This window comes from Euprymna scolopes, chromosome 2, assembly GCF_053919585.1.
Source record: "Euprymna scolopes isolate OS-2025 chromosome 2, ASM5391958v1, whole genome shotgun sequence".
NCBI lineage: Eukaryota > Metazoa > Mollusca > Cephalopoda > Sepiida > Sepiolidae > Euprymna > Euprymna scolopes.
This window is the reverse complement of record NC_136483.1, coordinates 141,729,259-141,742,721: the sequence shown is the minus strand read 5'-3', so window position 1 is coordinate 141,742,721 and position 13,463 is coordinate 141,729,259. Positions and strand designations below refer to the sequence as shown.

At 31.8% G+C, this 13,463-nt stretch overlaps 1 protein-coding gene across 3 annotated transcripts in view; it reads left to right on the top strand.

The window, feature by feature from the left end:
* LOC145296798 (signal peptide peptidase-like 3) overlaps positions 1–13,463 on the top strand; it is a 344,500-nt gene that overhangs the window by 170,848 nt on the left and 160,189 nt on the right. The window contains exon 2 of one of the 3 annotated variants that reach the window (XM_080142870.1): positions 6,950–6,989. The exons of the other annotated variants lie outside the window; for them this stretch is intronic. The gene's annotated coding sequence lies outside the window, so the exon portion shown is untranslated. The remainder of the gene's footprint in view (positions 1–6,949; positions 6,990–13,463) is intronic. 3 annotated transcript variants of the gene reach the window in all.

Genomic DNA, 13,463 nt, shown 5'->3' with positions numbered 1-13,463 from the left:
TTTGCTGTGACGGTTAAGACTTCAAACGATTCATGTCGAGGGTATGGGAAGTAGATAACTTTTAATTCAAAGAATCGCTTACCTCTTCCTTCTCCCAATGTGTACACTCGCTGACTCTCTTACTTTTGACTTGAAACGGATTAGAGCTGTTTAGGACCCCCCCCCCCCCCCAAAAAAAAAAAAAATCTGAAAAATTCACCTGTTATATCAATTAATCTGATAATTGATTTATTTGTAAATTTGCTTATCTTTTTTGTTTTGTTTTCTTTTATCAGGATTGGTGTTTCACTAATTATTTTTTAAATTATTTTTCAAATTATTATAGACTAGCAGTTCAGCCCGGCTTTGCTTGGGTCTATGTACTGTTCATAACTTTATATGCCTATGTATATATTAAAAAGTGTCCATATGTATGGTACTGCCTTTTTATATAATAGGCTTCCTTAACTACCATACAGAAAAGTTACTAGAGACCGCAGAGATCAAATTTTTTATTTTTTATTTTGACCTTAATTTTGACCTTAATTTTGACCCCTTAATATTTGTTTTCGGCTCAAATCAAATTAAAATATCTGACCCATATTCAAGTAACCTACATCTTAAATTTCAAGTGTTTGGACCCGAAACTGGCAGAGGAGTTTGGTAGAATCTGCAAAGGTCGACTCTTTCAACTTTGATCTTTTGGCATTTTCGCCCCAAAACTGATTAAAAAGCTTGCTGAAAGTCTGAATATCCTTTGTTAAATTTCAAATGTTTTGACTCAGAATTGGCTTAATAGTTTGAGTTATTTGGTAGGGAATTTACAGACACACACACAATTATATATATATATATATATATATTTATATATATATATATATATATATATATAAATAATGTGTGTGTGTGTGTGTGGTTTACTACTTATCACTAGCACATCATCCGAGTTTTGTTTTTCCATTACCGTTTCCATGAACGCACGTGTGCAAATACACGGGAGGAGGGAGATAGGGAAATTCGTTTCAATTCGAGCTTTTTTTTGTGTGTGCCATTCTCTGCTCTCATCCTTGAGTTCTAAACAATGCATTTTGATCCAGATTCTTATGGGTTTGAATAAGTTAAATTGATCACGTGGAAAGTACATTTGGATAGCGAGGCTACTGATGATGTTTAGACGTTTAGTTACTTTGGTGGTACTATTGAAGCACAGGAAGGTGCTTGCGTGAGAGCAAGATTTAGGAGTGACTGGAGTAAGCACAGGGAACTTCGGCTCTACCTAACCAGCAGTGTTACCGTCGTCAACAAAGGGAAGTCTATCAGATCATGTATTTAGTGTGATGTTTGGAATTGGAGCCTGAACAATGAGGGTTAAGAATATACGTGGAATGGAGAGAGATGAACTATTAGAATGATATGATGGATGCGTAATGTGAATCTTAAAAATAGGCTTAGGTCTGATGAGTGAAGATGTGCTAGCAGTGTCAGAAATCGCCATTAAAAATTTGTGGTAAACATTAGAATATTTAGACTTGTCTTTCGAAGCTTATAACTACTTGAAAAACGTAATTCAAACCCTAATTTTTTTAAGGAGCGAAGACCAAATTTAAAAAAATTAACAGGTTTAATAGCAAATTATGCCATATTTGTTTTTTTTTAAATCGGTTTTCTTTAAAAAAGATTTAAAGAAAATCAACGAAATTTGACTTACTTTGATCATAAAAAATATATATAAATTCCAAAATATCACTTACCTATAAAAAATACTATTCAATGGATACTTCCATTCTTCATTGTTAAGAATTTATCCATATTTATACTTATATTCCATGTACTTTTTAAATAAAATACTTTTTTAAACAAGGATTCCAAGAAAATGCCAACTCAGATGTTTTTCACTGTTCAAATAAAGGGAGACAAATGTCTGGTTTTCTTTGTGTTTTATCGTCCGGTGGCTTCAAAGCGCCACAATGTCTCTTTCTATTGTGTGCTGTAAACCAAAATGAGTATTTTTGGACCACCTTAGTTGGAAAATGAACACATTCACTTATAAGTTTTTGCCGTTAAACAAAAAACCTACTATACCGATTTTTTTTTTTTTTTTTTTAATGAAATACATAAGTTTTTGATTAATATATTTTAATACTTCTTTATCGAGTGAATTATTTTTTTTAAATATCTAAAAAGAAAACATTGAATGAAATAGAAAAAATTGTCGTCAGCGTCTGATATTTATTTGACAATCTAAGCATAACATGAGTTTTCACTTTAAAAAAAATCAACGTGGTAAAAAAAAAAAAAAAAGTTTTTTTTTTAAATTAGAATATTTTAGTTATTGATCTTTTATCTTCAATTTGTGATATAGAAAACTTCGGTGAGTAAATTAATTTAAATTTTAGACATTTCAAAATGAGGGGGGGGGGATTAAAAAAAAAAACGTTTGTCTAAAATATTATATTCTGTTTATTGGAAAGAGCATAAAATTTCACATTGACCCTGAAAATATCGTAAAAATTGAACCAATAGAAAAAGTGATAATTTTTAAAGTTTAAAAATTGAAAAAAATGTAACTCATAAAATTCAATTGATTTCATACGTAAAAAAAATGGCTGCATGAACGCGCGCCGACACTTTGTAAACACTGTTTTTTTAAAAAATAAAAAATATTTCTATTTTTTAAACAACTTTAATAGTTTATGTTGGAAGTATATTCCATAAAGAAAAATAAACAACCTACTTTAAAAAGAGAAATTAGGATTTTTTTATATTTTATTTGCAGTTTCACCAAAAATTCTGATACACTTAGAGATGTGCACAATAGGAGACGTGGTGTGTTTGTTTACGTTGAAAGAATGTATGAGTGTTCTTGAATTACATGGAGAAGTGTTGAATTAATAGGAATATAATGGAGTTATTTTGGTTTTTAATTTTAATTTGCACATACACCGGAAATAGTAAAATTTGTAAAGGAGACAACTCTTCGTATTAAATGAAAAATGAATTATCCCCCTTGTTTTGATTTTTCAGTCATAATTGAAAAATGTTTCCATATTAGGTGTTTTGGTAGGATTACAAGTTTTAAATTAACTGAAGCGCCAATAATGTTGTGAGGATTGTCTAGTTAGAATCAGTTTGATATGCCAGCTTAAATACTATTTAGGCCCAACTTTAAAAATTTTATAAGATAATTTGAATATAAAATGAATATTATTACGTGTGTAATTTAGATTTTCCTCTTTAAGAAAAAATCTTAAAACAACAAAGACAAAACAAAAATTTATCGATGTTATATAGTAGGACGTGAATATTATCAACTTGCAGATTTTTATCTGGATTGTTTTTTTTTTTTTGTCTAGCTTGTGATCGTCGCTTTTGTTGATCGTCATTGATGATGGGTACGGTGGACTGCTTGAGAAGTTGAATTTAAACTAGTCAGAAGAACTTTTAGCTGAATAAACTTCAACTGTGCTTAGCCATAACCTTTTTCTGAATTACCCAGCCACACATATGTATACAGTGTTAAAAGAAAAATCTTAGGTTATTTGTTTTATTAATAACTAGCAGTATCACCCGACCTTGGTCGGAGGGTTGATTTAATGCCATTTTTATGCTTATGAATTGTAAGATAAAATAAATATGTAAAAATATAAATTTTCGAAAAAAAAATCTCCAACAAAATTTCTGAAAGATAAATGAGGAAAGAGAGAATTTTAAATAAGTGTTCGTAAATGCATAAGTATTGTATAAGCAATGTGGTTTTATTGTTGCTATCAGGAGTGTTTTGTTTTGATTGGTTAGTAAAAGAAAAAGTTAAAGTCAAGTTAATGAAAAAATGGAAGAACTATTTTAAAATATAAAATAATCTTAAGTTGTATTTATACTGTAATTGACGTATTACCGCATGTGAATGTTTGATTTAAGAAAGTAAATTGTCCAATTATATCAATAATCATCTTTCCAATTAACGGAATAACATTAAGAAGTTATGTCGTCAAAAAAAAAAGAAAGGAAACACGCTGTAATGGTTGTGTGTGCGTCTGTGCATGCACTGTGTAGTAGTAGTAGTAGTACGAATAATTCCATAACATAAATGTGGTGTCAGTGTCGGTCTGGCTCGTCGCTAAGCAATGACCTTGAAAAATGGCCAGTCATTTTCATTTGCATACATACAATAATTTTAATTTAAATTATCAGTTGACGATACTTGTTGGAAACATTTGGATGCCAAAACCTAGCTTAAAACACTGCCAGGCACAGTGTGAAATTTCATAAAAATCGGTCCAGCCGTTTTTGAGTCTATAACGAACTCGCACACACAAAGTTGCATTTATATAATTGTAGAGATTGTCCAAATCTCTTACAAAGCGAAATATTTCATTCATTAGAAAAAATGTATTTTTTCTCTATTGTTTCAATTTAGAATTTTGCATACAATACACTAGTGAAAAGTTTTTTTTTTTTTTTTAAATATTTAGGGATTAAAATGAATGTAATAAACGGATTTATTTTGGTAAATAAAACTTATTTTATTCTGTGACTTTGCTTCACATTCAGCAGATATGTCGAAAGGGAGGAGATAACGTGAGGTTCTTATTTGCTCTGATCTACAAGCCTATATTAATCTGATTTTCGGCTTTTTGCCTTGCTGCTAAGCATCACTTAACGGACCTTTCTCTTATGTAATTCCTCATCTGGTTCCAGTATTCATCTGACTTAAAATCTAACCCTATCAATGAGTGCATCCAGGAGCAATTCTAAGAGTGCAGCTAAACAGGAAATAATCGTTGATCAAACCTAGCTAACACACTCATCTTCAATATATTAGAGATACAAGCAAAAATATGCGGTTGCAGGGAGTATATTTTTGTTAAACTAGGTGGATGGTATCATGACGAAGATATACTACACTGCTTCCCCCTGACCTACTTTAAGGAGGAGATAATGTCTGAGTATATGGTATAATGACCAACGAATAAATGCTAAACTACCCCTTCCCCCCCCCCAAAAAAACTTTCAGTAGACTATGACGAGTGAACAAATTTAACATGTTCAACAAAAACAGGAGGATATAACGCCTGGGAGGATGGTATCATGACAACAGAACATATATTGCACTATTCCCCTCCCTGAATTGACCATTGAAAGATAATACATTATTTGAAACTAGCGGGGGGGGGGTACCTGATTTTTAGAGGCGTGTGTGGTTTGGGGTAGTAAACTGAAAACAAAGTCATAACCCTATTTAAATATTGCAAAAACAAACAATGTTAACACTATTTTAAAAAAATTGTGTTAAAAAAAAAAACAATTAAAAAAATGAACATGATGCAATACGAACGGTTCGGCGATGCCCGTGTGTTTGAAAAATTCCAAAAAAGTTTGAGGGGGGGGGGGTTCGAACTCGAATCATGAATTAACTAAAAAATGAATTAGGTCAAATATCAATTCCGCAGTGAAGCTTGTTTTGGTTTAGTTTCAGTAGTCACATCACACTCGAATTCTATTTTATTTGTTTTAATTTTAATTAAATTTGTTTTAATTTTAATTTAATTTAAATTTACAACACAACGATATCGTGAATTCACTTGCATTACGCAAGTGAATTCACGATATCGTTGTGTTGTAATCTTTGTGTAAAAATAAATGTTGAGTTGAAAGTACTAATAAATAAAGGTCATAGTTAGATTTCACGGTTAGTCGTTAAAACCGGAAGTAAAATCCGGTTAGTCTCGCAGATTGCGTCTTACGCTAACGAAAAAAAAAAAAGCAAAAAGAAAACAATAATAGTAATCGCGTTTTTACGTATATATATTTTTAAAAAAAACTTTTTTTATTTCTATTTCATTATGGAAAAAACAGAAAGCATAAATCAGGGAAAAAAGATTTAAAAAAAAAAAAAAAAAAAATGGCACAAATAACCTTGTATGATTCCAAACCGGTGTGTTTCCTCATAGTGTTCCTTGTGAACGCATCCGCTGCGGTGTAAATGGGGGAAGGGGAAAGGAAGAATCTTAATAGAGAGAAAAGATGTTGCAGCTTCCATTTAATCTAAGCGATTTTGGCAGTGGACTCTTACCGGAAAAAATATAGGAATGTACCATTGTCGAGGAACCGTAGAGGTAACAGACCTATAGCAAACCTCAGATAATGTGCTACAGTCTGTACGCATTACATTTGCATGTAATGTCATGATTTTTTTTAATCCTATTAAGGTCAAAGTTGGAGGGGAAAAATGAGTTCTTTTATTTATATAGAAATAAGAAGATAGATAGATAGAAGAAATAGAAAAAGATAAAGAGAAGATATTGTAAACTGAATTGAACATTAAAAATAGTTTCAGTCAAACATGTACCAAATCTACATTAGTAATACATAAAATTTTTTATTTTATCCTGGATCATTTTCCTTTTTTTTTTTTTTTTTTTTTTTTTTTTCTGTTTTCTTTAACTTTAATGATTTCCTTTTTCCCCATTTCTTAAATCTATATGAAAATGTTTCCTAATAGAATAGTCCAAAATGTTACTAAAGAAAAAGTTCAATGAAGATATATTTCTGGCTTCAGAGCATATATAGTTGTAAGTTACATTCCAATGATCAAAGAGAAAAAAATTAGCCCACAATCATTTTTTTTTTCCTTTGGTTATTAGAATGTATGTATGTATGTTCTCTTTATTTCCTCTTTAAATGCTGTTATTCCTTTTTAAAATAATTTTCCAAAAATTGTATTCTTTTTGAATTTTTATAAATGGTTCGGTTAAATTTTGTTATGTTTATTGAATGTTTGTAACTTTTCAAATCTATTTTACCTCATACTAAGTTTAAGATTAGAATTTTTAGAAAATATATTTTAGATATACATTTCTATCTGAGTTTATAAAAAATATTTGAACAAACATGTCAAAATTTAGATTAAAATATTTGTCAAAATGCCTTTTCTTTTGATTGTAATAGTTTTCTTTTTTCTGTTTTCTAGGTAAGGCACATGTTGGAAAGATGATTTGAAGTTTTTGAATGTAAGTTTCTTTTTGCCTAATCTTTGAAATGAGGGACGAGGTTAAGAACATTTCTTTGTTGATTAACAATAATGTTTTCTTGTATAAATTTTGACCATCAAGAAATACTTTTAAGTGAAAAGTTTTAAGTTTTCTACATATTATTGAGATTCTTCAAACGACTGTTCTCATCTTGAGTGTTATTTTCACGGCATTTCGGGCGGTTTAATCTCTGAACATATTCAGGCGTATCTTGTCGAATTCTGGAATCTTTCTGTTGAACTTAAGAATCTGCATGGAATTTCGAACATAACCCTTTATTTAACTCATGGGGGGAGCATGCTCTCATTCCATCAGCCATGACTGGGTAGAGGTCCTAAGTACGGAAAGATTACAGAGTTTGACGAGGTAAACCTGAAGAAAATCAGAGGTTACATTGACCAAAACGTTGTGAAAAATTACACTCAAGATGAGAACTGTAGCCCAAAGAATCCAAATATGAATAATCAAACCTTATCTAAAAAAAAATTTTCAGAAATGTAATATAGTTTTCTAAAATTTCAAATCTTTTGATACTTTTTAACAATCGTCATGGTCAAACAAAAAACATTTATTCATTCCTGCTTGATCAGAATGAGCCACTGAAGCGCAAGATTTTTCATGACCCATACGTTGTGACACGTTGAAAGAATTCGCAATTCACAAGCAAAAAATCACTTAAAATATCTCCATGCCATGCATAGAAAGAGCTTGATCTAGGAAATAATTTTATTTTAATTTAAAAAATCGGACTATGAACAAGAAATTTATGACCATTTCCATGCCTCGCATGCATCCATTTTGCATTTTATATAGATTTATTATATACTAGCCTGGTAACTGGCATTGTCCGGGTGTTTGGAGATGTGTGTTGAGCAAAAAAAAAAAAAAAGTTGTAGTAGGCAGCCAGGCTCAAACCTGTACCATGAAGGAGGAAGAGAAAGTGAAGAAAAAAAACAAAAAAACGTGGCTCGTTAGTTGTACCTATGGCCAAGCCGGAAGTGACATAGATTTAAATTAAGGCTGAACAATCGAAAAGAGGGGATGACTCTCTATCTATATAAAAGCCAAGTACGTCCAAGGATGGAATACTGTTGCCATATCTGGGCAGGAGCTGCTAAAAACAGCCTATCCTGCCTTGACAGAGTACAAAATAGACTTCGTGGCTTAGTGGGGGATGCCCTTTTCTCTACCCTGCAACCTCTCTCCCACAGATGAGACGTTGCGAGCCTATCCTTGTTTTATCGTTATTTCCATGGCAGATGCTCGTCTGAACTCCAATCTCTGGCCCCCCTTCGCCAATCTTTCACTAAAAACACCCGTCTAGCTGAATCCACTGTGAAAAATTCCCCCCACTCTTTATCTGTGCCTAAATCAAAACGTGGATTCCATGAACAAAGCTTCTTTCTTAGAACTGCACGCCTGTGGAACTCTGTTCTGTCTGCCTGCTTCCCACCTGACTACAACTTGGATGTCTTCAAGTCCAACGTTAACAAATTCCTAATGAACCGCCCCCTTAAGTAAACACTTCATCAAATCTCCACACTAACGTAATGTACTTGCAATAACCCTTATCCCTAAGTGGCTTCCGGGCCTTGATAAGTGGTGATCACTGTGTAAAAAAAAAAAAAAAATAAAATAAATCTGAAAAAAGCGATCCTCCCTGTAGAAAAGTGTTCAGTTGAGGGTGAAGGAATTATTGTTTTTGGGCAATTTTTCAATATTTGTCGTCCGAAGGATCAAGCTTAAACGAGATACTGATCTCGTGAAAATCTGTCACCACTGTCGAAAGTTTTAGGTAGCCATACAAACATATATACATTTAAACAGATTTTTGTCATTTATATTATAGATATTCATTATTTTTATAACATTTGTTATAATTTTTATATTTTCTAATTAAATTAGAATTATTTATATTTTTTTGTTAGATTCTTGTTTTTACTTATTTTCAATGACTTTTTGTCGTCTGTATGTATGTCGTGTGCATAACAGAAAGTTTCGATGGTATGGCTTTGTTGATAAAATGGATGAGAGTTCTTGGATTAATAGATGTAGAACAATTAAGATAGGAGAAGCTTTTAATTTTTTTTTATATAGTTTTTATTTCAAATATATTAATTAAATAGTTCAATTATTACCAAAATTTAAATAGATTACTAAGTAACAAACAATCATTAACAAATAATAATAATAAAATTATTTATTTTATTTATTTTTTTACACCTTTTCACTTCAAACAAGGCCTATTGCCACTTGAAACATGAATCATGTCTAACGAAACTGGGAGTTGGGCAACGAGGTGTATTTTCACATTACATTTAAACTATAGTACAGTCAATAAAGCAGGAAACATGGAGGGAGGGAATTCCGAAGTCTAGCGGTCTAAAGGAAGAAACTGTTTGATTAGAAGGCCAATCTAGGACCCTCAAATGAAGGGGTGGCATTTTGCTGGAGTATGTTGAGGGAGCATGAGTGCTAGGAGATCGCCAGAGAACATTCTATTAAAGTACTTGTAAAAAAAGCACAGGGATGCAACATTGCGGTGATGAGACAAGGGTTGGAGCTTGACCGATAGTGTGGGACGTATTAGATTTGAAGATTGAGAATTATAGAAAAAAAGTTGTTTTTTTTTTTTTTTTTTTTTATTATTATTGTTGGATAATAATTCCGCAATTTGTTTAAAACAAATTATTTGCCCAAAAAACCTGAGCATTTTTTTTTTTTTTTTTTCACTAACACTCGTCAAAATCTGACTCTGTATTTGACTGCCATGACACAATGGGTACTAGTGATGGGGCGATTCCAGTATTTTTCTTGATTCCGATACAATTTCCGATTCTTTATAAATCTCTAAATATTTAACTATAAAAGTGTTATTTTGCCCTGATTACCGAAAGAACACATCTTAAATGTGCCTATATTTTCTCAAACGTAAAAACCCACTTGTGAGGGGTTGATCTAGAGATTTTAATCTTACTGGAAGTTAAAAATCAATAAATATTTAATATTTTATTATTACTACAAGCAGTGGAAGATGTTTCTTAAACTAAAATCAACTAAAAAATGATACTTTAAGTAATCGGTTTTAGCATTAGAAAATTGACTAAAATTTTTCCGATACCCAAAAAGCTCAGATTTTTCAGATTCCAATTAATCATCCCAACACTAGTGAGTACCTTCAATTTAACCTGTAAAAAGAAAAAGTAAATTTTGACATTGGTTTGTTTTTCAATATAAGTAAAAATAAAACCATAGTCGTACATCTTCAGAAAACTATTGTAGAATTGTTTTACTGACCTTAATTAAGACTTTCTAGTGATCGTTTAAGGAATAGCAAGGTTGGAATCTAATTAAATAAATTGCACCACATTTTTATGAGTTTTTGTTGGAATAATTCTTCCATTTTATTTTTCTTTCACTTCTATTACGATATGCTAGTTGAAGTATCCAACATAAATTTAAATATTAAAGAATTATTGGTCGTTCGTTTAGTGAATGTCTGTGTCAGAAGACATGTACGTGTTGCAATCAAGACTTTCTTTTCAAAAGATAACTTTAGTGTTTTGTCAACATAAAAAAGAAATTTAAAAAAATATTCGCATTAAAAAAAAAAAAAAAAAAAAAAAAAAAAAAAATTCTCTAGCTATATAACCATTTAAAAATATTTTTCTTCGTCTGTCTACCTAGCGCTAAACAGAACTTCCATGTTTATTTCAAAGAACGACCTGCCTGTGGAACGCAACATCGTGGGCCTGCTTCTCAGTTGACTGACATCCTTTTAAATAATCAAATTTTGCTCAGATAACAATTTTCTGGTGTCCTCAAGATGTTTCTCACCATCTACCTGACACAAACCATTAACCATAGACCTCAAGTGGCCTTTGCACCTTGATGAGTGTTTTCTCATTAGTAAACAAAGCAAAAAAACAAAAAAAAAAACAAAAAAAACTGCATATACTTATCCGGTGTTGCTTATATAAGGTGACCTTCTCCCCCACTAAAAAATGACCCTTATTTCTGCAATCCAACCATATTTGGTACATATAAACTTTAGTCTATAGATGACTTATCCACCAGAATCCAATTATTAATGTGCAACAGTCTTTGTTTTATTGCCATTCAGTAATAAACACGCTTGGATATGACATGCAAAATTCTCAATTCACACCTTTCTTGGCTCTGCTCTAAGTTTTGCTGTGATGATCTGCAGTTTCAAAACAATCTGGGGATTATTTTGATGTTATCTTTGAGCTAATCTCACAGATAAAAGGTCAGGGGTGAAGGTGAAGCGTTAAGTTCCAGCTTACTGCTGAGACTATCACTAAAGTTCCCCTGTAGCCATTCCAACAAGTTATTTGATATATTAGAAAATTGTCTTATCCTGTTGAAAGCAGAGGTCACTTCTTGCTACACTTATTCACTTGCCCAAAACTCAACAATCATGAGTGACATTTTTAGGCTAGTCAACCTGTATTTAAAGCATTTACATATTGATATAGTGGCCTTTCATCTTTATAATAGCCAGCAATCGATTATCCATTGATTTTTGTTTTTGTTTAATTCTTTACTTGAGCAGGTTCAATTTTCAACATGGTTAAATTGCTACCCATTTCCCTATTTACTTCTCCCTGATGAAAAAATTAGACACAGTAAGTTTTTAACGTCTGGAAAATGTAGCTTCCCAAAAAAGAGGGCACTCTGGATTGAGAAAAAATAAAAATTGACTCTGTAGTATTTCTTCTTCGTGGACAAAGGTTGAAAAGTTGAAATGTATCAAAACAGACACTACACTTTGCTCTTGGCCAAAAATCCAATTGTTTACCACCATCATATAATTTAATCTTCACAATTGGCCATAGATTTTTAATCAAATTCGGATCAACACATGAAATGGTCCTTTCATTTCATTATATTCTTTCCTGTAAATACCCCCCCCCTCCCCACATTAATGTATGTTAGGGACAACCGTTGTAATATATCCGCGTATCTGTATATATGAATGGTTTTTGTCTTATTGTTTTCTTGGGAAGCCTGATTCCCTTATCTTTAGGGATGATTAACAGAAGATGAAGAAACTACACTTGCCTTATGTCCTCATTCTGGAGAAATTATGGTACATAGTTATAATGAAAGCAGACTTTCATATTAAAGATGGTACCTGGCTTTGAATGATTTATTATCACTAAACTTGTAGCAAAATAACCCTTTTCCACCAGTGTTAAATGAGTAGCAAATTCATGTAGAAAATAATACTTTTCTTTTATATAAGTTTGTATGAGGAAAGTAACTCTTCACCCTTAAGTTATCTCCCTTGATAACTATTTTCTTTTGAAAATATTTTTATGTACCCCTGCAATTGGCTAGACGATAATGGGAACATTCAATGGGCATTCAGCAATAAACAATTAAACGCGTCTTCATTTCAAAGTAATCTCTTTTCAGTTGTATTTATACATCTTACTATTGATCTACACAAAATCATTTTAGTTCAAAAAGTAGTTAAACTAAACTGCATTAATTTTTGGGATTCCACAGATTCTCTGAATGGAACAAGTGTCAACCTTTCAGTTCCAAAGTATACTATGTATTTATATACAACAATGTTAAGTAGCTATGTATCAATGTCCATTGATGTATGTTAGGGACAACCATCTGTTGTAATATGTTCATGTATGTGTATGTCTGAATGACTGAGTAATTTGTGTTCTATTTGCACTGTTTCCTAAAGAAGCCCGCTTTCATCATCCTTACGGATAAAAATTGGCCAGATATCATTTTTAAAATGGATGCCTGCAATTTCTCTGGAATGGGGACATAAGGCAAGTGTAGTTTCGTCTTTTATTCGTCTGCCCTAGAAATGATGAGGTCCTGGGTATGACCTTAAGACATTCAGTGGGGAGATCTTATTTGAGGGTCGTTAGAAATGTAGAGGTGCCCCTTAGTCACTATTGCTTCCAGGTCCTCTTTAGCCAGGAGTGGTAATATCTGTCAGGGAATCTGGTGCTCAGGCCAGTCTGAAGATACTGGCTTCCTGACCAAAAATACAGCAGACATTTATGTTATTTATTTATTTTCATTTCCCTTTTCCAAAGTTAATAATGTTCTGCAAAGTCAAAAACAACAATTGTCCTCTACGAAACAACCAAACTAAACTCCATGAATAAATGTTTGAACATATAAAGAATTTGAAGTTTAGTAACTTTTTCAAAATTACTGGACTCGGCATTACATAATCCGAAAAGGGTTGATATATCGTAAAACAACCAATCAACCTAAAGATGATGAAAGCTGGTTTCGCAACAAACCCGTATAAATAGGACACGGTGGTTGGGCATCAAAAATAAAATAATTTTCTGTAAAAATTGGTGACTCTCCCTTCATAACATTTACTTATTTAACTATGAATCCATAATTCTTTTGAATGTGTGATCAAAATTTTGTTTTTTTTTTTAA